At 45.2% G+C, this 26,107-nt stretch overlaps 1 long non-coding RNA gene across 4 annotated transcripts in view; it reads right to left on the reverse strand.

The window, feature by feature from the left end:
* LOC101415950 (uncharacterized) overlaps positions 1-26,107 on the reverse strand; it is a 63,999-nt gene that overhangs the window by 29,322 nt on the left and 8,570 nt on the right. For 2 of the 4 annotated variants that reach the window (XR_009186449.2, XR_009186446.2), the window contains exons 3-5: positions 18,457-18,557; positions 17,622-17,765; positions 808-908 (exon numbers count right to left, since the gene is read on the reverse strand). This is a non-coding gene — a long non-coding RNA (uncharacterized lncRNA). Of the gene's footprint in view, positions 1-807; positions 909-17,621; positions 17,766-18,456; positions 18,558-20,685; positions 20,913-26,107 lie in introns of all 4 variants that reach the window. The other 2 variants (XR_009186448.2, XR_009186447.2) reach the window with 2 other exon arrangements.

Raw genomic sequence — 26,107 nt, forward strand, 5'->3', positions numbered from 1 at the left:
GCTAGTCCAGCATCATCTCCCCATTTTAAGAATTAGCTTAATTGCATCTGCAAAGACCCTTTTTCCAGATAAGGTAACAGTTACAGGTTCCAGAAAATAGGACATGAAATATTTGAGGGCCATTCTTCAGCCTACCATAGGGGCCAAGAGTGGAACTGGGGAGACCATTGACAGCCGTAGCCAATGTCCAGGTAAAAGGTGTCATGGCTTGGACCAGGTGGTCGTAGTGGAGAGATTGAGAGCAGTGGATGGATTCAGATACGTTTTTTTGTTTGCTTTTTTAAGATTTACTTTTCATTTATTTCCTTCCCCTTTCCCCTTCTTCCCCCCAGTTGTCTGCTCTTTGTGTCCATTCACTGTGTGTTCTTCTGCATCCGCTTGTATTCTTGTCAGTGGCACCAGGAATCTGTGTTTCTTTTTGTTGTGCCATCTTGCTGTGTCAGCCTCCGTGTGTGTGGCACCACTCCTGGGCAGGTTGCACTTTTTTCACGTGGGGCAGCTCTCCCTACAGGGCGCAGTCCTTGAGCATGGGGCTCCCCTATGCGAGGGACACCCCTGCGTGGCAGGGCACTCCTTGCGCACATCAGCACTGCGCGGGGGCGAGCTCACCACATGGGTCAGGAGGCCCTCGGTTTGAACCCTGGACCTCCCGTGTGGTAGGCAGACGCTCTATCTGTTGAGTCAAATCAGCTTCCCCAGATACATTTTTGAGCTCTGGTTCCTAATAGAGTTGACATGGGCCATGGGCAGGGGAGGAGAGTGAGAGAAACAGAAGAATGCCCTGGGGTCTGTTTATTCCAGGCTTACCTTACTTCCTTTGTTGTCACCTCCATGAGCTCCTGAGGCCTTTCATTAGCCATGGTGTCTAGTCGCAGGTTTTCCTTATATCAGGTCTTAACAATTATTTCCTTGAATTGAAATGCATACAGTGTTCAGAGTTTGAGTTAGCATCTTTGCCAGAGTGTAGCAGCATGCAGAAATGTCAGAACAGCCCTCTTCTGGTCTATCATTTTTGAACTCTAGTGACCTCTTGGACTCTATTTCTGAAAGTAGGGCTCCAGTGCCAGCTTTCCCTCCTGGGGGGGTACAGGTAAGGAATTCCAGAGAAATCCTGAAAAGGTATTTTATTAACAAGGGAAAGCAATTTGTGTCTTTTTCTTTTAAATAGCATCCTCAATACTATCGCATTTACATACATCCAGTTTTACTGACTGGTTTAAGATCAGGAGCTGAAAGGCTGTGAAAGGCATACAGGAGCATCTCATTTCCTGATAACTTTACCTCTAGTATGAATGTGACTCAAGGTTCTCATCCATACTTACACCTTAAACAAAGAAGTCTAAAAAACAACAGGAAGGAAGGAAGGGAGGGAGGGAGGGGGGAGGGAGGGGAGAGGTGGGGAGGAAAGGAAGGAAACAAAGTTGAAGCCACGAAAAGCTCAACCACAGCCATATTCTATGCAAACCCAGGGTTAAATGCATTTCACTCACTTTATCCTAATGATAATCACTCAACTTCCATAAGACTTGCCAATCATTACAAAGCTACCTTCAGTCAACTAGCGCTGTTTGATCTCCTTGGTTCCTATTAAAATAACCCCCCAGAAAGAAATGAGAGTCTATTTCTACTTATTCACTCATTTCAAATATGTGTACCAAAGAGATTTGCTACTTTCAATGCAAATGGCTTTCTTTCAAGTTCTCCAAGGCTTGGAAATCTGGTCTTTCTTCTAGAACCCTAAAGCCTGGAGGGCAGCAGAGCCTCAAAGGGACATCCCTTCTTCTCCCAGCCCCAGGCCTGGTTTCAACATGTCCCCAGAAGGGCCCCAAAAGCCAGGAGGGAGAGGTCCTCTGCAGATTTCCTGCAGATCCACCATCCACCATACCACTCCTCCCCGCTCTCGCCAGTCCTGGCTCTTCACCTCAGCCATACTCCCCACTTGCCCTTCATGCTCTCAAGATTTGTTTTGGGCTATCTCACCAGCTTGGCCTGAGGAATGCCCTTGGGACTCTCCAACCCCACAATTCCAGGGTTCAGGTTCGAGATGATTGGGTTTTCCACGGGGTCTCAAGGGTGGCTCCCGACCTGGGGTGAGGGATGGGGAGTGGAGGCAACAGGAGTGAGGTGTTCATGGTATTATATTATTCATTCAACAAACACTTAAGCGTACTGCACGGGGTAGTGTGTCCTGTGCACCGGAGGTTCAAAGGTGAACTGGCCACAACCTCTATCCCCAAAGAGTCTACAGTCCTTAAGGAGGTGGGGGTAGGGCCCGATGGAGCAGGAGTTTGCTCATGCAGTGTGAAGGTACTTGAGTGCATGGATGCACCCGCTGCTCTGGAAGCACAGGGGATGGGCACTCAGTGTAGTATGAAGGGAGGAGAGAAGATGGGAGAAGGGTCCTGAGGAGAGGGCTGCCCTTCAAACAGAGCTGGTAAAAAGCCCTCCTGAGAACCAGCCCCCGCCCACCCCAGAAGCGTTTCCCACTTCGCCCTGCTTTTCTCTCCTTGCTCTCCTCTTCCAGGCTTCTTTGATGCCCCTCACCTGCCCTCATTTCTGGGGAAACCTCCGTTTTGAAATTCACTTACACACACACACACACACACACACACACACACACACACACACACACACACACACGCTTGACGGTCCCTTGAGGGCCTGGCTCTCTTCCGGTCCCAGGTCCACACCCCTCACTACTCAAAGTAGGTCCAAGGACAAGCAGCACTGGAATCATCCAGGAGCTGGTGAGAAATGCAGAATCTCCAGCCCTGACCTGTGGAATCTGGCTCTCCTGGGATCCCCAGGCACGTTAAAGCTGAAGAAACAGCTGCACCAGGGACTAGTAAGATTTGGTGCGAGCCTGATTTCGCCTTTGAACTGAGAAGGGCGGAAGTCACTTCCCCTCCCAGGCAGGGACAGTGAGCTCCCCTTCCTCTCGCCTCCCTAGATTTGCCCTTGAAATGAGGGTCTTTGCTGCTTGCTCAGTACTAAGCTTGTTCAGCAAAAGGATGGAGGGAGAAGGGAAAGAAGGGCTCATTTGAGTAACTGAAATAAGGTTATTGTTTAACTAAACGAAAGCAATAGAGAAGGGAGTTTATGCCTTTGCTCTCAGGGCTTTCTCTCACTCTCTCTCTGCTGGTGGAAAACAATCTCGGCACAATGCAGCAGAAGGCGGAACCTCCGGATAAGGGAGACTGGGAGGATTGCGAGTCCGTGTGGGCAGCAGGTGAGGGGAGCTGGAAGGGGAGGATGCTTGGCAAAGTGTGACCCCAGATGGAATGTCACAGGCTTCCAGAGCTTTATCCAACCCCTACTAAATCAGAATTTTCAGGGATGGGCTCCAAAAACTGTTTCAACAAGAACCTCAAGTGATTTTTTTTTTGTTTTTAAGGAGGCACTGGGGATGGACCCTGGGACGTCATACATGTGAAGCAGGCACTTGACCACTGAGCTACAACCGCTCCCTTCAAGTATTTTGCTGCAAAAACAGTTTGGGAACATTTATAACATAAGAAAGTGGCTCTTCAATTCTATGGCTGAGAAATTAGATAATGAACATGGCGGTTCCCAAGTTACATCATTTAGATCAGCCAAACACCAGCGACTAGAGCACGGCTACAAGGGAAGACATACCTTAGGATGAAAACCAAGTAGAGGTGGTTAGCTGACATCACAAGCACATGTACTAACACATGGCAAAATCCCAACAATGAGGGGAATGGAAAAGATTTATAAATCATTTGATACTTCACGGGGTATTTAGTTATACACACACACACTGCTAGGCACTGAACTGTGCCCCCTACAAAAGGCATGTTCAGGTCTTAATCTGTGCTCCTGGGGGTGTGAGCCACTTGTGAAGACTTTTGAAGATCAGGAAGGGTCTTAATCTGTATAACTGGAGGCCTTATAAAGAGAGGACATTTGGACACAGAGAAAGCCACGTGAAGAAGCCCGAAGTCAGCGGGAACCAGGAGAGCAGAAGCAGAGATCACCACTTGGTCAGAGGCAGGGGTGGAGCTCAAGGAATCCCAAGGAGCGCAGCCAGCGAGCCCTAGAAAGCCGCAGACTCCAGAGAGAAAGCACAGCCTTGCTGACACCTTGATTTTGGACTTCTAGTCTCATCAACCACGAGCTAATAAATTCCAGTTGTTAAGCCAACCAGTGTGTGGAATTTGTCATAGCAGCTCTAGCAAATTAAGACGGGGGGAGGGAGTTACTGTGCTGGCTGGGGTGATTGATCCTCATTATCAAGGGGAAATTGGACTGCTACTACAGAATGGTGGTAAAGAAGAATTTGCTTGACATACAGGAGCTCCCCTGGGACATGTCTTAGTGCTACCGTGTCCTGTGATTAAAGTCAATGGAAAACTTTAAGCAGCTCATTACAGGTAGGACCACCAATTCCCAGACCCTTCAACAGTGAGGTTTGGGTCACTCCACCAGGCAAAGGACCACAACAAGTTGAGATGCTTTCTGAGGGTAAAGGGAGTATGGAATGGGTGATGGAAGAGGTAATTATAAATACCAGCTATGCCCATGTGGACAGTTGCCAAAATGAGGACTGTAATTACTATGAATTATATTAGTCAGCCAAAGGGGTGCTGATGCAAAATAACACAAACCAGTTGGTTTTTATAAAGGGTATTTATTTGGGGTAGGAGCTTACAGATACCAGGCCATAGAGCATAAGTTACTTCCCTCACCAAAGTCTATTTTCACGTGTTGGAGCAAGATGGCTGCCGACATCTGGGAGGGTTCAGGCTTCCTGGGGCTGGCTTCTCTTTCCTCTGTGAGCTTACTTTCCAGGGCTCCAGCTTAAGGCTTCAGTTATCAAATTCCAACATCAAAAACTCTTAACTCTGTCCCTTGCCATGTGTTTTATCTGTGAGTCCCTACCCACCGAAGGGTGGAGACTCAGTGCCCTACTGGCAGGAGAGGTTTACATAAATACTTAATCAAGTAAACCTATGAATTCAATATCTAATATGCCCAGAGGAAAAGATTAGTTTACAACATAATCCAATATTTCTTTTTGGAATTCATCAATAATTTCAAACTGCTATATGAACATTCTTTCCTTATATTGTTATTGTTTTTTTTTTTTTTTTTTTTTTTTTTTTTTTTAAAGATTTATTTATTTTTATTTAATTCCCCTCCCCTCCCCCGGTTGTCTGTTTTCTGTGTCTTTTTGCTGCGTCTTGTTTCTTGTTTCTTTGTCCGCTTCTGTTGTCGTCAGCGGCACTGGAAGTGTGGGCGGCACCATTCCTCGGCAGGCTGCTCCCTCCTTCGCGCTGGGCGGCTCTCCTTATGGGTGCACTCCTTGCGCGTGGGGCTCCCCTACGCGGGGGACACCCTGCATGGCCCGGCACTCCTTGCGCGCATCAGCGCTGCGCACGGGCCAGCTCCACACGGGTCAAGGAGGCCCGGGGCTTGAACCGAGGGCCTCCCATGTGGTAGACGGACGCCCTAACCACTGGGCCAAAGTCCGTTTCCCCTTATATTGTTATTGAATATATTTGTCTGTATACATAAAGCAAATATCTTTGTTTTCTTTCCTCTCTTATGCCCTCATCATATACCATAAGTTGTATTAACTTTACATCATAATATTTAAGTTATAGGATATCAAGAATAAGAGTGAATATCACCTAAGGATTTGTATCCTTTTTTGGGGAAAGGGTTAAATGTGTTTTGGGTTGTATGTAGGATAGTCAATTCATTTTACATGAAAGTATGACTATGTCATTGTCTTTATTTAGAGATTAATTGGGTTTAAGGAGATGTGTATTGTATAGGTGCCATGTTGACAAGGGGTGGACTGTGATGGTTAATTTCATGTGTCAACTTGTTTGCACAGGCCTGATTGTTACTGAAAGGTATTTCATAAATGGATTTACACCCATAATCATTGATTGCATCTATGGCAGATTGCATCTACAATCAACAAAGGAGATTGCCCTCAGCAAGATGGGGAATCTCCCCATCCAATCAGTAGGCTGTCTTAAAAGCTAGAACGGAGGATTTCAGAATCAGAAAGAAAATTTTCTGCCTTGTCTCAGTCAGCCAGTTTCCACTACAGACTGCAGACTCTCCTTGATTGGAGTTTCTAGCATGTGGCTTGCCCTATGACGTTCAGATGTGCCGGCTGCCACTATCATATGAGCCAATCCTGTTATACATATATCTCTCCTGTCTGTTCTGATTTTCTGGAGAACCCAAACTAATACAAATTTTGGAGAATACTAGTACATGGTTACAAGGGAAGATACACTATTGGATGAAAATCAAGTAGAGGTAGACTACCTGATATCATAAGCAAATATACTAACACACAGTAAATTCCCAGCCATGAGGGGAATGGAAATTGCTCATAATTCATGTGATACTTCATGGAGTGTGTGGCTTTGCAAAAGTTATTTGATTATACATATAAACACATACACATACATTGCCTAATGCCTTCATAATATAATACAAATTTTATTTCTCTTTGGTAGTTTTCCCTTTCATTTTGATACAGACCTGAATTATATCAAGTTACACAATGACTTAGTCATATACAAGTGAGGAATAAGATACTTATCACTAAATAATCCATTTTTTTGCCCAATCAGCTCTTATGTGTTTCTTCTAAACAGCTTGCCAAGCACTAGAACTGCTGTACAGGTTAGAAATATTCAAATGTGATTCACGTACTTATGTAACTTGCACAATGAAACTTTTTTTCCAAGGCAATTGCTCAAAAATTCTAGGAACCGATAGGATGGCTGTAAAGTCAAGGGAAGGGGAAAGAGGAAAGGAAGGGCAGGGGTTCTGCTCAGGCACTGCATGGGGCCTCATCAAGGCTAGATTATGTCACCTGTGCTAGCCAGCGTTAGCAGCTGTCAGATGGCCTCCACCGCTCAAAGAGGAGACTTCCTCCTGAGTGGCAGCAGAGGAAGACATGGGAAATGGGTTCTCTCATCCTTCTGGAAGTTTCCCAAAAAGACCTTCCAGAAACTGACCAGTTGCTCCCAGTTGTCATCCAATGCTGATATAAATGCCAGGAAAATAAAGATGCTGAGCAACATACAATAGAGAAAATGATTGTGTAGAAACATAAGTTGATATTCAAAGCACAATGGAACCAAATGGCACTGCCACTGATGTCCAAAAAGAAGTCACAGTTACAGGCAGCCCCCCGTGTGCCGAGTAGTTGACCTGTACCACTGTGATGCATAGAGGGCTGGGGAACAATTAAGAAGAGAGGGGCTAAGGAACAGAAAGTGGGAAAAACTTCCTTGCAAAGCTCCTCCCACCAGGGCCACATTTTGAATACAGCACAGCTCATGAAGAAGCAGAGAATACAATTTCAGGAAAATTTCTGTGACAGATTGAATTTCCCAAAGATGGCTGCAACAATCTCTCTCATCCCACTCGTTTTTTTTACAATGTGACCTTGGTACTATTTCCATAGAAAGGTCGAGGCCCCTGCCGGTCAGATACAGGCAGACTTGTGTCTGCTTCAGTCAATGGGGAATGCTTCCACCATGTTCTGGAGCACTCACACTTCGAGGTCTGAGCCCCATGTAAGGAGTCCAATTATGCTGAGACTTCCATCCTGGAGAGGCCACGTGTGGGGTCCCCAGTCTCCATCCCTACTGAGCGATCAGCTGCCAGCCAGCATTTGCTGCCAGCCACACGAGTGCACCAACCTGCATGTCCACTGCCATTCAGCCTGGCTGAGGCTTCAACTGACTGCAGCCCCGTGAGAAACCCCAAACAGAACTGCCCCGCTGAGCCCTTCCCAACCCACAAAATCAGCAAAATTAAATGGTTGCTTTAAGCTGCTAAGTTTTGGAGTGATTTGTTACCTAACTACAGTAAAGGGCAGAGTATCTGAGTGAAACCTGGAAATTACAAAAGCTCAGGCTCTTTTCCTTCCTCCCATTAGCATACAGAATTATATCTCTTTTTCTGGGAGCCAGCTCTGAATTTCACACTTCCTCTACGTGTGGATGGCAGGCGATGACCCTCAGGAGCTGACCACATCCCAAGGGCTGGAAAGGGAGTGCTGGTGTGAGTTAATTCCATCATCGAAGGCTCATTTGGCTTGGCCTAGAACAAAGCTGAATCCCCGAATTCTCAGAATGAGGGTGGGGCTTGCAAGTGAGGAGAAAAGGGGCAACTGCCTGTGGTCTGACAGGTAGTCACTTCAAAGGCTCTATCCCTTTCTCCCCAATGCTCTCTTCCACTCATCTCTAAGGTTGTTTATCATTCTGCCATTAGAAATTAATGGGGTTTGGCATTTTCTGACTTTGTGGTTTCCACACTAGTAGGAAACAAAACAAAACAAAAACTAATGCAGCTTAACATAAGAAGGAACCTCCTAGAATTAAAGAGCTAGTGAGTATTAGTAAGTGAACTCTCTGTCACAGAAGGTGTTCAAGAATGGCACGGTCACTTGTAGGGGAGGCAGCAGAATTAAGCTGGGTCAGGTGTTGGCAAACCATGTGGTGGTTTGAAATTGTATGTACCCAAGAAAATCAGGTTCTGAAAGCAAATCCATTCCTGTGAGTGTAAGCTTAGGGGCGTTTCAAATGAGTTTACTTCAGTTAAGGTGTAGTGCATGGTAGTCTTAATTCTTTTAGCGGAGTCCTTCATAAATGGGATGAATGAGCAGAGAGAGAGAAAGGCACAGAAGCCAGAAGCTGAAAGCAACAAAACCTGGAAGAGAAGGGAGAGACCAGCAGAAGCCACCATGTGTCTTGCCATGTGACAGAGGAGCCGAGGATCACCAGCAGCTGGTCTCTGGGAAGAAAGCATCACCTGATGATGCCCTGATTTGGACATTTTTCTCAACCTTGAAACTGTAAGTTAGCAAACTAATAAATTCCACTGTTAAAAGCCAACCCATTTCATGGTATCTGCTTTTCACAGCCTAGTAAACTACAAGTCTGTAAGGAAGTAAATGGCAAACATTTTAAACTCTGAAGGCCATGGAGTTTCTGTAACAACTACTTAACTCTGCCATTGTATCCCCCAAAGCAGCCATAGATAATATGTAAGGGAATGGGCTTTGTATTCCAACAAAACTCTATTTCCAAAAAATGACAGGCTGGCGTTGGTCCACATGCTATAATTTGCTGACCCCTGCCTTAGATGATCAGCATTGATGCTTAGATTCTCTAAGTTAACTTGCAAAATGCCAACACTCTTTAATAGTTAGCCTAGGATTAGTCTGTAATCCAGGTCCAGGAGAAGGGACAGGGTGGGTCCCAAGGTCAGTCAGGGAGAGGTCAGTGTGCAAGGGAGAGGAAGAGGCTGGTGGAATTTCTGGTCCTGCTTGACCTTCCCAGTGAAGATGATCTGAAAATAGAGACTGTCTTTACCTGCCCGTCTCCCTACTGCCCTACCCCCAGAGCAGCTACAGGTACAGGTCAGGGACAAGGGAGTGCTACTTATTCCAACCATCCCCATAGGTCGAGATGAGTGACATAAATGCATGTTCATCACAAGAGCAGAGAAAAGGCCAATTCTATCACCACTGTGGTGAAGTCAGATCAAAGTTGAAGCCACTCAAATCTCTAAGGTAGTAGGAGCCTGCTCCCTGCACAGAATCACTCAGCCATCCATTCAACAGGGAAAGCCGCCTCCCTACAAGCACCCAGAAGGGACCATAGGTAGGTGACACATGACACAGACCAAGCTGGTCTCGGCTGCTCCTTTATCTCTACTCCCTCTTTACACACGCTTTCTTTCCTGGCTTTGGCCTCTGTCTCCAAGCCCAGGGGCTCAGGTCCCACATGTCCTTCCCTACCTAAGATGCCTCTATCACACCAGGGAGCCTCTCGTGTTCTTGATGTATTCATCCTACATCAAAACTTCCCTGTCCTGTGTCCCAGTCCCTCCGGTCCCTGCTCTCCACTAAGGAGCTGGGAAAGTGGCTCACAGCTGGAAGTGTGGTCCCTCCCAATGGCATCTGGATAGTGAGAACTGCTGTAAATGCCCTCAAAACATAAACTCCCCAGGGCTCATGGAGAAAAGTTCAGAGAGCACTTTGCAGTTGGGGAGGGGGTTAATACTACCCCTCGTGCGTGAAGCCGGCCCAGCACTCCAGGTACACATGCTAACTGGGCTCTGTGGCAGTAAGTCAGATAAATAAGGACACCTCTCTGGCAACCCTGCTTCCACTGCCCACAAAGGAGCTCTCTCACTCCACCTGGCCACCCAGCAGGTGAGAGCCAGGGTGGGTGGGAAGGGGCACGGTGAGACTCTATCAGAACCAAGTACCTGAACTTGAAGATCTCCTCAGACTGGGACTGAGAACAAGAAAGCCTTTATATCTAAGAAAACATATGAAATGAGGGTGTGTGTGTTGGGAGCAGGAAAGAGGCCCCTGCCTCAAAATATCCTCCTCCCACTCTACCTTCTGTCAGCTGTCTGAAACCTACTGAAGCATAAGAGAGTCTCAGGATTCCAGAATCAATGAGAATAAACACAGTCCTTGGATAAATCATGTCTTAGCTCATTGTTTATTCAGCTATGCATCTTCCTCAAATGTTTTTTGAACGTGGGCAATAAGCAAGACATCTACAATCTATATCATGTACAAGAGATAAAAAAAAAACTGTCTCATAGCCTCTTGGTCCCTCTTATCACACCCTCCTGTCATTTCCATGTATCACTTTTCTGCATTTATCACTATCTGAAATTCAATCATCCATTCATTTACTTGTCTCTGCTCCCTCCTCCCCAAGAGTAACCTGATAGGTTACGAGGCCTGATCTGACTCATCACTGTAAAGCAGTGTCTGCTCCTGTCGGCCATGTAAATTCCATGAACGAGGAACGAGAATGAATGAGAGAGAGATGGTGGTGGTGGTGACAGTTACCATGTGAGTAGCTACTCTGTGCCAGACACCATTTTGGTCTCTTTACATATATTATTTTACTTAACAACCTCAGCAGTCCAACGAGGCAGGTATCACTATTATTCCCATTTTATCAGAAGATGAGACCAGAAATGCTAAGTAAAATGCCCAAATTCACACAGCCAGTGAATGGCAGAGAAGGACTTCAGGCCCAGGCCACCAGGCTCCAGGGCCCACGACCATAACCACTTCTCTACACTGCTTTGCAAGGAGGAGTAATACGTGGCCCTTTAAAGAAAAATCTAGAGGGGGGCACGAAGCACAAAGATGAATGGCTATTCCATGAGCTGGGATGGGACACGTATCATGAGACAGTATAGACCAGACTTTGTATCTACCTGTTCAAGGGAGGGAGAGAACCCTCCCTGCTAAGTGGTAGAATAGGGTCAGGATGACCTTGAAGTATGGGGAGGACAATAGGAAAAGATGGGGCAGTGAGACATCCCAGGAAAAGAGAATTCCATGACACAAGGCACACAGGTAGGAAACCGTCAGGCCATATTCAGAGAATGGGGGTGGGAGGAGGGGTCCAGTCTGGCCAGGGGGCCTAATCATTGACCTGTTCTAGCCAGGTGACCAGGAACAAGAGCGCCACCAAGACTTGGGGACTCAGGAGGTGGGCAGATTTGGTGAGAGAATGAGGAATGTAATTTTCAACAGTCTGAGCATCAAAGGGGGGTGGTGGACAGGGGACCCAGCTGGAATGAGCCAACCAATTAAACCCAGAGTCCTGGCGAGCGAGAAGCCACCTGGAGAGGACCAATGGGGAGAGAGAGAGGGAGCCTGGAATTGGGAATGGGTGGGGCTCCAAAGACACAATTTACTTTACAGTTTTGCTCTGGCTGTCCCTGTTTATAGATGGCCACTTAAATTCTAAACCTAAGGCCTATATGTTGAGACTTTTTCTTTTCTCCCTTTTGGGAAATCGCTCCCTATCAATCCCATCCTTGCTACATTTTTCATGTTTTGGGGTTTTCTGCTTAATGTAAACAGAACATAGAATCTACTGATGAAGGTGAGGGATTTTAAAATGCCCTAAGGCAAACTTTGTGTGACAGCAGCTCACCCTTCTGATCCCTAAGATGGAGTTTTTCTGTGAAAAAGAAAAACAGACAAGCTGCAGCTGTGAACTGAGCGAGTGGAAAGGTGCTTTCCCACAGTGACTGTTTCGCTGTGGGCAATCAGGACAAGCTCAATTTCCAGAAAGGCTGTAGAGAGGATAAGATCAGCAAACCAGGATGCTCTCCAAGGCCTATCGGGACAGTGCTCCAGAGGAGCCCTGCAGCATGCAGGGTCGTTCATCCAGGCACCTGCACGCTTCACCGAAGGCCAGCGCTGAGCCTGGAGCCGTGTGGGGAATCGCCTTAGAACACAGAGCCACGTGATCAATCCTAATACAGGGCACCTGGGCCAGGTGTGAGTCGGGATCCTTGCACTTGCACATGGATTAGAACTCAAACTGACTCAAGGGCTCGCATTGCTTTCCTTGAATGCAAGGGAAAAGCACAGAAGTAGATTGTGGAAAGCATTTCTAGATTCAGCTGCTCAAATGAGGTCATGAAGACACTATTTCTTTGTTCCTCCAACTCCTGGCTCTGTTGCCTCTGGGCTGACTTGAATCTCAGGTAGCTCCGGCGGCCCCTCAGGTAGCAAAAGTTTTCAGCCAGCAGTTTGAGGCTTGGTTCTAACCAGCTTAGCAATTTGTGCAGAGAATGTCTTTCTCCCAATAGTTGCAGCCACAGTGTTGGGATTGGGTGTGATTGGCTTGGTTTGGGTCACGTGTCCATTCCCAAACCAATTTCTAAGGTTGGAGAGAAAAAATACCCTCTAGGATGAAATTGAATCCCATAAAGCTTCTCAACCCACACCCAGCATGACTCATCAAGGGAAAATCAGGGTGCTGTTAGTAGAAGGGAGAACAGATGCTGGGTGGGCAAAACAGCAGAGAAATTCTATGGAGAACACCAAAGGTGCACAAATTCCATGGGCACACATTTTGACCTGAGAGCTGTGACTGTGCAGGTGTTAGCAGTGAGTTGAGTCATGATGAAATAAAAGCTTACGATAAGAAGTAGAAGGGGATTTCAGGCCAAGGAAAAAGCATAAGGAAACACAAACGCATGAACATTTTCTGGAAACAGGGTAAACCCACTTAGCCAGCACTATTGTTGATATAAGGATGAGGCAGGAGGTAACACTGGGACAGTGAGCTGGGACAGTCTTTAAACACCTGGTTAGGGAGATCAGCATACCTGTCCTGCAGACTGCTTGCAAGAATTAGGGGGTGCTGCTTGTGAGCTTGTTTTCCCTAGAAATGTTTGCCTCATTAGTGGAAGCGTGATTTGGTGGTTAAGTGCTGGGACTCCAGAGCCAGACTGCGTGGCTTCAAAGCCAGCTGAGCCACTCTGAATCTACCCAAGTTCCTTAGCCAGTCTGTGCCTCTGTTTCCTCACCTGTAAAATGGGGGACCTAATAGTATTAATATCTATCTCGTGGAGGTGTGGTGAGGATTGAATGAAATAATAAGTAAAAATCTAAGAACACTGCCACGTTTATGGGAAGCACAAGTTTTGTTCTAATTAGTGGGCACACACCAATGGTGGGTCAGTGGCGATGGAACTACCCACCAGCCCTCCCACTGTGTAACCAGCTTAATTCATGATGAGATCGGTCAGTGTCTAGTCCATAAGCTTGGACCAGTCCCCTCCGTTTCACCACTGTTGCCAACTTTTAAAAACTAATTAAGATAGCCTCCATAAATCTGGTCCTTCCTATGGTCCTTTGTTGAAAAAGCTCATCTCCCCTGCTTTCACTCAGGGTCATTAGCTCTGATCTGTGTCATGGGACGGGACTCTGGTTATGAAGGGTGGCCAAGAGAGGCAGTGGGGTAGAGGGGTTGAGAGTATGGGCTCCAGGCCAGGAGTCAAATCCCACTCTGCTATTTCTAGCTGTGTGACCTTGTACAGGGTACTTAACGTTTTGTAACTTTTCTGTGTGTGTCTGAGTTTCCCAGGGCTGCTATGACAAATACTACCCAATTCAGTTTCAACCATGGGTAGTTACTGTCTTACAGTTTGGGAGGCTAGAAGTCTTGAATGGCCATCTATAGCCTTCTGGCACTGGCTTGCCATCATTCTTGGGTTTCTTGGCTTGCATCTCTTTCTCCATCACCTGGCTTCTCCTTCTGGCTTCTATTTCTCATGCTCTGTCATCTGTGTCTCTGCCTAGATTTCCTCTTCTTTTAAGGTTTTCAGCCAGATGGATTAAGGCCCACCCTGATTCAGTTTGGCTTCATCTAATCCGAAGACCCTATCCACCAATGAAACCCCATATGAAGTAGTAACAACATCTTCAAACGTCCTCTTTACAAAGGGGGTCACCCCACAAGAACACAGATTAAGACTCGAACATGTCTTTGGTGGGGTACATACTAAATCCTCAACACTGTGGGTAATAGTTCACAATTTTTTATATCTTCAGGAAAAGAAAGGGAAGAATGGTTGGGAAAGAAAAGAGGCTCAAAGTGGGGAGATCAGTGGGGATATTGATATCAAATATCAATACAGGGATTGATATTTCCCTGTATGAGAAGTCAAGGGATTCTGACCTAAAGAGGAAAGAAAGATAGAATGGAAAGGAGTTGAAGAGCATGGAAGGAGGTAGTTACAGTCAGCAGAGACCCCCCACCTCTATGGGGGATCAGCTTCAAAGTTCGCTGTTTATCTCCATTCCACTGGGCAATCATATTCTTGGTCAAGAAAATTATTTTGTTGCTAGGAACTCATTCCTGCCATGATGTATATGCTGATGCAAAGCTTTATGGTATCAAGGTACTCTGATTTGGGACTTTATGGCTAGGCAGTTTAGAATTAATTATTTGAACAGGCTCATCCCAACACTCCAGAAAAGGTCATTGCCCAAGGAAAATGGACTACCTGTTGTATCCTGTCCCAGTTCCTTTAAATAAGCCCAGGATGAGAACACGGAAACCCATCCCTGTGAACAGGCATGTGCTGCTCATTTGGACAAGCTCTTTTGGCCTGGTTTTATCTGTGCACCTCTTTCTTGCCTTTCCTGATTCACTCATCTCTTCTGATGCCAAGTCTCAGGTTGCGGCATGTGCTTCTGATTCATTTTCTGTACCTTCCTCCAGGTCCTATTTTGGACTTATTTCAATGCTTATGGTTTTGGGTAAAAATCTCCCCTCTGCCTTTTTTTTTTTTTAATAACAGATTGTTGAAATATAGATCTCATACCATAAATTTCACCCTTTTAAAGTGTACAATTGAATGGATTTAGCATAGTCACAAAGTTGCCATCACCACTATCTAATTCCAGAACATTTTTACCGCCTCCAAATGAAAGTCCACACCTTTTACCATTCCTCTTTCCCCTAAGTCCTTGGCAACCACTAATCTACTTTCTGTCTCTATAGATTTGCCTTTTCTGGACACTTCATATAAATGGAATCATTTAACATGCCATCTTTTGTTTCCGGCTCCTTTCACTCAGCAGAATGTTTTCAAGGTTCATCCATGTTGTAGCATGAATTAGTACTTCATTCTTTTCTGTGCCAAATAATATTCCGTTGTATGGAATACACGTCTTGTTTATCCATTCATCAGTTGGTGGATTTTTCTAATCGTGCCATGAATATTTGTGTGCAATTTTTCATATGAGCATATGTTTTCAACCCTCTTGGGTAAATCTCTAGGAGTAGAATTGCTGAGTCATATGGCAATGCAGTGTTTAATTTTTGCCAAACTGCTTTCCAAAGTGGCTGGACAATTTATTTTACATTCCAACCAACAATGTATTAGTGTTCTAATTTCTTCACGTTCTCACCAGCCCTAATTATTGTATTTTTAAAATTATTATTGAATAGTAAGAGTTCTCTGTGGTGGTTTGAAACTATATGTGCCCCCAGAAAATTAAGTTCTTAAAGCTAATCCACTTCTGTGGGTGTGAATCTACTGTAAGTAGGGCCTTTGATGAGGTTACTTCAGGTAAGGCGTGGCCCACGGTGGGTCTTAATCCTCTTACTGGAGTCCTTTATAAACGGGATGAATACAGAGAGAGTGAGATAGAGACAGAGGCAGAGACAGAGAGAGAACGCCACAGAAAGCAAGGAAGCCTGGAAGAGAAGGGAGAGACCAGTAGACACCGCATGTGCCTTGCCACATGGCAGACAAGCCAAGGATCCAGCAGCTGTTCTTTGGGAAGAAAGCATCACCTGGATGATGCCTTGATTTGGACATTTTTCTCAGCCTCAAAACTGTAAACTTTTAAGCTACTAAATTCCCATCAGTAAAAGCCAACCCATTTTATGGTTTCTGCTTTCAGCAGCCTAGCAGACTAGAACACTCCCCTTCCTCATCGATCCCTCTCACAATTCCTTTTTCCACTCCAAATTCTCCCCGAAGAAAGAGCCTTAGCAACTTTGCCCTCATTTGGTAAGAGATACAAGCACCATGTAGCATCTTTACATAAGTAAATACAATTGTGGGTACCGCTTAAATGTTCATTTTTTATATTTCAACACATATTAAAACCTCTCATTATAAATATGCTTTAAAAACTATGTAAAACATTTTGCAGCTTATTATGTGTACTTTGTTGATTTTTTCTTTGTCAAAGTACTGTAACACATAGTTTTAAGATGTCAAGTCAAGTAGTGCTAAAAGACAAAGTAGCCCCTCCTCTGACCCTTCTGCATTGTTATCTCTTGCTATGTTAAAAAAAAAAAAATGCTCCAAAACAGTGGCTTACCAAATACTCATTTATGATCACTCAAGTGCTGGCAGGTAAACTGAGGTTCAGTTGATCTTGATCTTGGGTTTGGCTAGGGGGCTCTTTCTGGCTGCAGTGGCCAGGGCCACTCTGCATCTCCCTGCCCATCTGTGGGTTAGCTGGGGCACCTCTGCTCTCATATGTGTTCACTCTGGAGCCCAGGCCAAAGGGCAGCCACAACCCAGGAAAAACTCTGCTCAGAGTAACAGCAGAAGTACAAGACAGCAAGTAGAAGCACACAAGACCTCTTAAAATCTAGGCTCAGAACTAGCTCCCTGTCATTTCTCCCTTCCATTGGGTAAACAAGTCACATGGCCAAGCCCAAAATCATAAGGCAAGGAAAAACACTATACCGCTGATGAGATCATAATGAAGATGTGGATACAGAAGGGACAAAGTATTGGAGTCAATAAATTATTCATCAACCTTCCATATGCAAAATATGCTCATCCTCACACCAGATATCCAAGTCTTTCCAAGCACAGCACCAGTCTCGAAATCCAGGACCCTATAATCTACATCAGATCCTGATGTTACTTCTATTGAAGAGACCAATGAACTAAAAAGACACATAGCCTACAAACAGGGTGGGAAGGGAAAAGGACTGCAGTAAATATTCTCATTTGAAAAGTAAATAATGGGAGACACACAGCAGTCACTGTGCCCTAGCAATTCTGAAATCCCATTGGGCAAAATTGATGAGGTTTCTTTATTCTGGGGGTGGGAAATTTCCTTTTATTAGGCTCTGGCCTAGTTTGGAAGTGGTACCCCAGTCCATTTTTCTCCACAGTTTTTGGCTCGGCTCCCAGGGTTGGCATTCCTTTTCCATCACCTTCCTTGACCATGTCTGAAGAAGGTGTTGGAAAGTACTCTTGTTTGAGTATCTAAGAAGTTTTCTGAGCCTGTTACCCACCTGTGGAAAGTTGGGGGTCCAGATATCTTTTTACATTTCAAACAGTCTTAGTCTTCTTATCCAGGCTGGAAGCATTTTTGCCAATACGATTCTCAGAAAAATTTTGTGGGGTTTCTATTTGTTTGATTCCAGTTCAGTTCATGTCTAAAAAGCCACAACCACAATCATTTCCAAGACTTCTCTCAATCTCTTAATCTTTCCACCTTCCCCAACCATTGCTACTTTGGGCATATCAGGGCCACTGTTGAACTATACCCATAAGCTTACTCAGATTCCTTTAAATGCAGGTGAAAGGATCTGCTAGGAGCCAATTCATTCCTTTCAAAATTCTTGATTTGGTGCTTACCCTGAGGCCATTTATTATTAACATCTTAGATTTGTGCTTGGTTCTCAAGTGCTATTTAGTGTATGAATATTTTGCTAATAGAGGAGATGGAAGCGGTATGTTCCATTTTTTCCAACCCAGGAAAACTGTTCCATTTTTATTTTCCAACCCTCTATATTTCTTCTAAATTCTGCTTGAGTTTGGCCAGTTGTTCTCTGACCTCATAACTTCTAGTTCCTTATCAAACACAGCTGAAAGCAGTCATGCTTTTGACATTTTGTCTGAGAATCATCCACCCATTTTCTGGCATCAAATTTACCATAAATGACAATTTTACCAAGTATTTCAACATTACATAACAGAGTTTGCCATTTTTCTATCCTCTGGTAACCATTTTCTCAACCTTTATCTGCCTCCTGGTGCAAAAGTCCTGCTCTAATCTGAACTGATTGACTGGTCACTCTCTGGGTGATTACACACCTGTTTTCTAGGGTTTACCTTTGCCCTCACCTTTGGAGTTACTCTCCTCTCTCTTCTTTGAATCCATTATTTTCTGGCTCCCATTCCTGGTTTTCTTCTTTGAAAAGAAGGTGGACCACACCCTCTAGTACCTGCATGAGAGAGAATGCAGATGCCAAAAATTTGAGATATTGTATGTTGGATAATGCCTTTATTCTACTCCATAACTGATTGATAGTTTGACTAGGTATAAAACTCTTAATTGAAAATAATTTTCGAATGCCTCACTCTTCTGGCTTCTGATATTGCTATTGAAATAAGCAGTATCATTCTTATTTGTGATCCTTTCATTTTATCTCTATCTCCCTACCATCCTACCATGGAAACCTTTAGACATTTCCCTTGATTTCCAGGATACTGAAACTTTACAGTGTTGTGTTTTGGTGGGAATCTTAGCTCAGTCATTGTCCTAGGCATACAAAGGGCACTTTTAATCAGGAGATGCATGGCTTTCAGTGATGGAAAATTTTAATGTATTGTTTAATTCATCATTTTTTCCCCTTCCCTCCATTTTATCTATATTCTCTGTCACTTCTTTCAGCCAAATGTTATAACTACTGGATTGATTCTCTGATTTTATCTTTTCTTTACTATAGTCCATGTTGGTCTTTTTGCTTAACTTCCTGAGAGAAATCCTCAACATAATGTTCCAGCTCTTACATTTAATTTTTCAGCTTAGCAATCATATTTTTAATATCCCAACCCTATCTTGTTCTATATCCCACCATTTGATGGTACTTTGATCTTGTTTCACGGATGCGGTATCATCTTATATCTCTCTGGGAATTTCAACTCTAATTTTCTTTTACCTACTTTCCATGTTTTTTTAAAAGTACTGGTCAATTATTTTGTAATACGCCTCTTGGTTAGGGTTTGCTTAATCTTTCTTCCTGAGTAAATTTATGTTATGCATTTTGGGTAAGAGATATGTTGTGCCCTTCTCCATGCATCATATCAGGAGTCACTTGATGTTGCTAACTCTAGTTTTATGAAGTTTTCTTCTGTTCCCTTGTAAATGATCTTTGTAATGACCCAATTTCCTCTGAGTTCCTTTGTTCTATATGCATGTGTATGTGTTTGGTTCTGTTTTCTATGAATGGCGACTTTTTTTTTTTAAGGCACCCAAAAGCTGATTAAAAGCTCTATGTTTGGGAAGTGGATTTGGCTCAATGGATAGAGTATCCGCCCACCGCACGGAGGTCCAGGAGGCTGAGCTAACCCATATGCAGAGCTGATGTGTGCAAGGAGTGCTGTAATCTGGCTTTTAGAGCCACATGTAAGGAGTACTCCCTGTAAGGAGAGCTGCCCCACACACAAAAAAGTGCAGCCTGCCCAGGAGTGGTGCTGCACACAGAGAGCTGATGCAGCAAAATGATGCAACAAAAAAAGACACAGATTCCCAGTGCCACTGACAAGAATACAAGCGGACACAGAAGAACACACAGCGAATGGACACAGAGAGCAGACAACTGAGGGGGAGGAGGGAAGGGGAGAGAAACAAAGAAAAAACAAATCTTTAAAAACAAAAAAGCTCTATGTTCATGAACAAGGAAGGATTTGGCAAAGGGTGTGTTTTACTGGTGCTTATTACTGGTAGAAAGCCAACTTCTCCAACAGGGTACCCATAGATCATCATTATTTGTAAATCATTCTTCTTGAGTCATTGTTTGTCCAGGGAAGGAGATCCCGCTAGGGATCTAAAAGCCAGATTACAGGTGTGCAGGGAGTTGGGCAGCTGAAAGGGGCTGGAATCTTACCAGTCAGTGCACAGCCTTCAGTGCACGGCCTCCAGTTTCCTACCTGGGTCCTCAGTCCTGCCTTCTGCCTTGCTCAATGCCTGAGTCTGGACCCTCTCTGGCTCTATTACTCCAGGAAATAAACTCCCTGTGGACATAGTAGATGGGTGGTCTCTTGGCCAATTCCTGGTCCCACTGTCATTCGATTCTCATGCAACAATTAGTCTAGGGTATGGCTTGAGCTTCTGGATTTTTTTTAAAGCACCCAGGTGATTCTAACCTGCGGCCATGAGAACCTCCACCTTCAGGCAATGCTTGCCAAATATCAGTGACTCACGCACGTGCCATTTTGCTGAAGAATTATTTCCTCATAATTTTCCCTAAGTGAAATCAGTTTTTAACTTACATTTTATTTTAAAAAGAAGTGCTGGGTTATATCATAGAATGGAAATGGAAAGCAAGTCTACCACCTGTCAAGACTCACCTAAACATATAAAAGAGCAGCTCTCTCATCACTCCGCTCACCCTGCTTTCTTTTGCTTTATAATCCTTATCACCACTGGAAACACTGCATACTTTATTCTCCTTCTAGAATGTAGGCTCCATGGGTGCAGGGACTCCTGTCAGCTTTGTCCAGCGTGGAATTCTCCATCTCCTGAAACTAGCCTGGTACATGGATGTTCTCTCTTTTGCTCAATAAGCTTTCAATAACTATTGTTAAATGAATGGATAAATAAGGGAAGCCACCAATAAATAAATGAAAACAAAACAAGGGTATTAAATTCCAACTAGATGGGCTACTTGCTGCTGTCTCCGAGCTGCAGCCTGCTCAGCTCCTTAACAAATTAGCACACTTAAAAAGAGAGGCACTCAAGACCTTTCCGCTCCAAACCGAGACTCTCTGTGACCTTTCAAACGACTGAACAAATGTTTATCATTGGGTTGTCGGGACTTAGAAAATAATGCCTGGCACCTTAAAGAAGCTGAAGAGTAGTTTTGAATGCATGAAGAGACTCAGTATTAGTTACCGCTGGTTGTGGCACCATCTAAAACCACCAGGGTGCCATCTCACCCACTGGAAGATACAGTCTCAGATTCTCATAGACAGTTCTGATACCAAAGGAGCACACCTTCCTCTTTTTGTAGTGAACACAAACTCAAGGGAAAGCGTCCCTTTCATTCCTCTCAGGTATACACAAAATTGAGGAGGGTCAAACCATTTTATCCTCCTTCCCATTGACAGACCTCTCTCCATGAAAAAATCACATGAAGCACATTTTAGGGTGATTGTTTTTAACCTAGTATATCCTGAACCACTGCGGTTCAAGGCAGGGGGTTCCCTGGCTGATTATACAACCTCTCTTACAATGAAGCCTGCTTAACTGTGTTTTATGCAGGAACAGCCAAGTAACCCAAGGTAAGCCCAATCATTGAGGCCACTGTCCCCAAGATAAAAGACATAGAGGGCTGGATTCAAGGTCTCCTTATCCTTGAATGGTAGTGTTTTGAAAGGCAGCTCTTTGGCCCCTAGGAAATTATTCATATAATGAGATCAGCACAAGGCTTCGGTAGGCATTTTAATTTTACTCTCTTCTCCCTATCCCACCTGATGACCCTATCCCACAGGAAGAAAGGAGAACACAGAAAACTATTTACAGGACATCTCTGGGGACACTCTTCTCTGCAAACTCTCCACTCCGCTCGCTAGGCAGACCCTAACTGCTCAGCAGTGGGCGTGGCAAGGGGGTCCCAACCACCCAGTCCTGCCCCAGGGACCACAGCTGGCCTCATCCTCCACGATCTGAATGCACTTACCTGGTGCCCAAAAAAGAGGGAGGGAGAGAGGCAGGGATGGAAGGGGGAACCAAGAGGAAAAGAGAGATGTCAAGTGTGAGCAAAGGAAACTCCTGTAGCTCTCCTTTATTTTCTGGGACTGCATAAGATTCTTAACCAAACACTGGGACACAGAAAAAGAAAAAGCAGTTAGATTAGCCAGTTTGCCACAACGTTGTTTTTAAAAACAAAAAACACACTAGCACCGTTTGATACAAAATGGAATTCAGCACAGGAAAAAATCTGTTCTAAAATAATAACAGAAAAAATGTATGTGCTGCTCTGTGCCCAGCATTGTTCTAAGAGCTTTATAGTTTTTTTTTGGCGAGACAAATCAATCTTTATTGAAAACTGCAGTATTCATACATAATAAACGTGCTTTTAAGAATCTAAAATCTTAGCTCATCTACTCATCAGATAGCATAAAAAATTAAGATGGTATGAATTTTCACGTCATTGAACTGGCTCAGGATGGATTTTCCATCCCTTTGTAAGATACAGTTAAGTTCAAAAAGGCAGTGAGACTGGAAGACAATGCAGACTTTAGCTTTTTTAAAAAGTACAAGTAGAACTGTCTAAAAAACAGTATTTACAAGTCCTTTTTTAAAAAGGACTCTTCAGGGAAGCGGACTTGGCCCAGTGGTTAGGGCGTCCATCTACCACATGGGAGGTCCACGGTTCAAACCCCGGGCCTCCTTGACCCATGTGGAGCTGGCCCACGTGTAGTGCTGATGCGTGCAAGGAGTGCCCTGCCACGCAGGGGTATCCCCTGCGTAGGGGAGCCCCACACGCAAGGACTGCGCCCCATAAGGAGAGCTGCCCAGTGCGAAAGAAAGTGTAGCCTGCCGCCCAGGAGTGGTGCCGCACACACGGAGAGCTGACACAGCAAGATGACGCAACAAAAAGAAACACAGATTCCCGTGCCGCTGACAACAACAGAAGCGGACAAAGAAGACTCAGCAAATAGACACAGAGAGCAGACAACCGGGTGGGGGGGGGGGAATAAATAAATCTTAAAAAAAAAAAAAAAAAGGACTCTTCAGTCACAATCCATGAGGCTCCAATGGCTGCCCCAGCACCCCGCCTCTCAGGATGGCCACCCCAGTTGAGTGCTCAGTACCAGGGCTGCGAAGCGAGCTGTGGGGTATGCAGGGGTGCTCTCTGGTCAGGTGACTGGGAGCGCACCCCATCCCTTGAGCCCCTTAGGGCCCCCTGGATCCCCACAAGATCCTGTCACCTCTCCTCTGTCTCCCTCTCCCAAGTAGACAGCGAGTGCTGGCAACTTTTAAAGTTTCCCCACAGGTGTTCTGTTCTTCAGATAAACTGGAGTCAGGGGTGAGGGGACAGATTCTCCAAAATAGATGTATCTAAGGTCCACTTTGCAGTTTTCCACTCAAAAGGACCCCGTACTCCCCCCACACGTCATCATATCCAGCATCTGCGGCACCTTCAGAAAGCTTAGGTTGAGTAATAAACAGCTCAGGGGGAAAACACCACACACAGAAAACATCTGAGACGTCTTGTCAATGCTGGAGAGGTGAGCCAAGCCCTCGGCCCTCCCCTAAGCCCGCTGCAATCCTCTTTAGAGCCCCTGCTCCTGGGAAGCGCCAGAGAGAAGAAGCGGAAGCTGCCCCACCTCCCGGTCCAGCAGCTGGTGAGCCAGGCCTTCACGCCTTCTCTCTGGTGTGTGGAGCTGCTAGCAGCCGGGTGAGGAGAGCTTGGTCCAACCGGTCAGAATAATACTGTTTCCAAAGGAGATAAGGAGCAGGTGAGGAAGTCCTGGTTTACATATTTTTTTGTTCATCCTTACCCCTAAATATCTCCGTATTTTTTAAACACAGGGGCATTCTCTCGTACACTTTTCACAGTCAGAAAATCAACAAAGTTAGAACACTGTTATTTGATCTCCAGACTGTAATCAGATTTTGTTAGTTTACAATTGCTAACATCACTTCATTTGCAGAATGCCCCTTAATTTCTCATGACTAGATGCGGGTTATGTATTTTTGTCACACCACAGACACAATGCTGTATCCTTCTCAGTGTAGTGCATCAGGGGACACAGGTGAATGGACCACATAAAGCATTCATAACTCTCAATAACCCAAGAGGTAGGTATTATTATCCTTCTCACCTTTTTTTAAATAAGATTTATTTATTTCTCTCCCCTTCTCCCCCATTGTCTGCTCTCTGGGTCCATTCACTGTGTGTTCTTCTGTGTCCACTTGCATTCTTGTCAGGCAGCACCGGAAACCTGTGTCTCTTTTTGTCACATCATCTCGTTGCGTCAGCTCTCTGTGTGTGTGGTGCCACTCCTGGACGGGCTGTGCTTTTCTCGCTAAGGGCAGCTCTCCTTGCAGGGCGCAATCCTTGCACATGGGACCCCCTATGCAGGAGGCTCCACTGCGTGGCACGGCACTGCTTGCTCATGGCAGCACTGCACATGGGCCAGCTCACCACATAGGCCAGGAGGCCCTGAGTACCAAACCCTGGATCTCCTATATGGTAGGTGGGTGCTCTATCAGTTGAGCCACATCCACTTCCCTTATTAGTCTCTTTTTACAGAGGATGACATAGAGATGCTAAGTATCCTAATTAAGATGTGAACTAGAGGGAAGCGGACTTGGCCCAGTGGTTAGGGCGTCCGCCTACCACATGGGAGGTCCACGGTTCATACCCTGGGCCTCCTTGACCCGTGTGGAGCTGGCCCATGCGCAGTGCTGATGCGCGCAAGGAGTGCCCTGCCACGCAGGGGTGTCCCCTGCGTAGGTGAGCCTCACACGCAAGGAGTGCGCCCCGTAAGGAGAGCCACCCAGTGCAAAAGAAAGTGCAGCCTGCCCAGGAGTGGCACTGCACATACAGAGAGCTGACACAACAAGATGATGCGACAAAAAGAAACATAGATTCCTGGTGCTGCTCATAAGGATAGAAGCGGTCACAGAAGAACACAAAGCAAATGGGCACAGAGAGCAGACAACTCGGGGGGGGGGGGGGGGAAGGGGAGAGAAATAAATAAATAAATAAATCTTTTTTTAAAAGGATGTGAACTAGGTAGGTAAAGTTGGGATTTGAATCCAGGTGAGCAGCTCCAGGGTTTATCTTCTTAACTACTAATTTATGCACCTCTCAAAAGGGTTTGGTGTAAGGCGTTTTATCTATGAGGTAGGGTGGGATTGGAGGACGCTGTTACTGCAATATTAGAAACAAGCCCCCTAAAAACACATCAAGCGCTGCGCTAATGCTTCCCATGCATTACCTTATTTATTCCTCGCAGTGGCACTTGCAGGTAGGCACTGTCATTCTGCCCTCACTAGGGCTGGTGCCCAGATCAGGTAGCTGCAGGGCACAGGTGGTGGGCTTCCAGCCCAGGTCTGCCTGCTGCCAGAGCCTAAAGGCCTGAGCATGGGGCTCTCGGCTCCCACCACACGCTCTGCAACTAGGAAGAGGACGGACGCCTGCCTTTCATCATCTCTGATTACACAGTCCTAGGAGTTTCCTAATGTCAGCCTGTGGCCTTCACATACATTGAAACCATCTTAGCCCTCCCTCCCTTCCTTGCTTCCTTTTCTTTTTCTTTCTACAGATTTATTGAGATGCATTTCCCTTACCATAAAATTCACCTATTGGAAGTGAACAATTGAATAGTTTTTAGTATATTCAGATATGTGCAGTCATCAGTACAATTTTAGAATATTTCCATCACCTCAAAAAGAAACCCTATACCCTTTCACTATCACTCCACACTCCCTGGCTCCCATAGTACACCCCCCAGGCCTAGGCAACCACCAATCTATTTTCTGTCCCTACAGATGTCCCTGGTTTGGACTTTCATATGAACAGATCATATAATCTGTAGCCTTTTGTGGTGGGCTTGTTTCCCTTAGCGTATGAATTCTGGGTTCACCATGTTGTAGCATGTGTTGGTCCCATGTTCCCTTTTATGACCAAATCCTTTTCTAGTGTATGTATAGACTAGATTTTGTTTATCTATTGTTTTGATCCTTGCAAAGGAGCCAGGGGAGGTCCATCTGGACTCTTGCCCAGGTGAGCTAGAGTTACAGAAGCCATCTGTG

This window comes from Dasypus novemcinctus, chromosome 7 (assembly GCF_030445035.2).
Source record: "Dasypus novemcinctus isolate mDasNov1 chromosome 7, mDasNov1.1.hap2, whole genome shotgun sequence".
Classification (NCBI taxonomy): domain Eukaryota; kingdom Metazoa; phylum Chordata; class Mammalia; order Cingulata; family Dasypodidae; genus Dasypus; species Dasypus novemcinctus.